At 39.3% G+C, this 1,978-nt stretch overlaps 1 pseudogene; it reads left to right on the top strand.

Annotated features, from left to right (window-relative positions):
* Positions 1-586: 586 nt before the first annotated feature.
* Positions 587-906, top strand: LOC147710501 (microtubule-associated protein 1 light chain 3 gamma pseudogene; annotated as a pseudogene).
* The last annotated feature ends 1,072 nt before the right edge of the window (positions 907-1,978 follow it).

A 1,978-nucleotide genomic window follows, 5' to 3' on the forward strand; every position in this document is an offset into this window, starting at 1 on the left:
TTCAAGACTGTCTATCTAACCCCACTCCGTTATCCCTAGGAGTCCCGCAGGGACCTATTCTCTTACCCTTTCTCCTTAACCTCTTCATGGAACCCCTCACCTCATTCTAAAACAAGCTGGAATCAACTACCACCTTTATGCCGATGATATCCATACTATAAGATCAAAACCCACGCTGACATCATACACCTTAATACAGCAGTCTTCAAACTGTGGGGCGCGCCCCCCTGGGGGGCGTGCCCGTGTGTTGCCAGGGAGGCGCAAATAGGTCTGCAAATAAATGTAAATGTAGATAGCCTGGAAGCGTGAAAGGCGCCCTTCAATGCTGTCTTCATTTACATGCAGCAGTTAAATGCCACAAAAAGAGAAACAACTGTACTACTAAGTGGCACTGGGGAGGCCAGCAAGTGTGAAGTTGGGGTCAAAGAGCAGGCTAAAGAGAAGAAAAAAGATTGCATTCCGTTGTTTTCTGTTCACCTTGGAATAACTGCATATAAAAAACACGCACACCATTCGAGGACAAATCATCAATTAACTGTTCATTAGGCGTAGAGGTCAGCAGGCAACAACATAAAGCTGACAGGGAATGGAAGGTCTGCAATGAAACTAAAACCCAATCCTGTTTAAACTGTGGAAGTGCTTAGCAACTCGGTTAGGTGAGGTGGGTTATATAAACAGTGAGTTTCCATCCAAACTACCAGTTGTCATTGAAAGACTGTTTTGTTTATGGTGAATAACAAGACCTTACCGTTCATGTCTGTCACAATGTCAGAAGTGTATTGGGATCATAAGGATGAAGATGGCTTCTTATACATGACCCATGCATCACAGGAGATGTTTGTCTGCAATCTGACCAATAACTAGCAGAAACAGACAAACTGCTAGGCACTAATACGGACTGCTTAACATTAAAGCAGGTTTTATCCAGAGAAAATGCTTTTTTTATAGCCATTGTACACCTTTGAGGATTGTGAATAGTTGCTACCAAACTAAAATGCATGTATGCTTTTGAAGCTGCTACTGCAAAGGACTTTGAATAAAGTCTTTAAGAACGACTTGTTGGGAGGCTAAACAAACAAGAATTTTTCTTTTTTGTGAAAAATAAACTTTGCACAAGTACAACCTCACAGGACATACTGCTGCATTTTTGTATTTTGGAGCTGGTGAGGATAAAGTGCGTTCAATGTTTCAGGTTTTGTTTTCAAGTGGGGAGATTGCAGGCAGGAGAGTGGTCAATGGATGGCATTTGTCATCTAGCATGCTTGTTGGGGCACTGACAGACATGATGGTCACTTGTCCTAACACAATTAGTGCACCAAAGTGACCATTCTAAAAGGACTTATACAGTTAGAGACATCTGGTTTGTCATAGAAACTACGACTTGCAAGACGAAGTTACATTTTTGCAAAATGCAATATCTAATGTATGTTCTATTTTTGAAGATGTAATTATATTTCTAATAAAGACACACACACCTCAGTTGAAAAATGAATGCAAGTTATACTAACCAAAAGGAAATATACTCTTTTACCTTATGAAACCTCAGTTAGCTAATGTGATCATAGCAGATGTCTTTGTGTGTGACGACTGAGTCACAGAATTAAATCCTGATTGGTGCAATGAGGAATAGTAGCTTGTTTATAGTGTTACAAGATCCCAGTCTGTGACAGAAAGCACTGTGACTGTCATTGTTTTTAAAACTGTATTACACTGTATAAAACAGACTGCAGCAAAATACTGTTTAAGATAAAAACAGGTGCTTTAAAATATAAATTTTAGTGATAAGAATCCAGACTATATCTAATGTAAATATTTTATATATGCTCATTAAAAGGGTGCACTCCTTTTAATGGACACATATATTTCCCCTCAGAAAGAATAAGTATTTGTCTTTATTAATTAAAGCCTACACTGGCTCCAACCATTCCACACATTTGCATTTCTTTCAGGTAGTGGGTACCTTGGTGAGAAGGCATGT

The sequence above is a fragment of the Lissotriton vulgaris genome, chromosome 5 (genome assembly GCF_964263255.1).
Source record: "Lissotriton vulgaris chromosome 5, aLisVul1.2, whole genome shotgun sequence".
Classification (NCBI taxonomy): Eukaryota; Metazoa; Chordata; class Amphibia; order Caudata; family Salamandridae; genus Lissotriton; species Lissotriton vulgaris.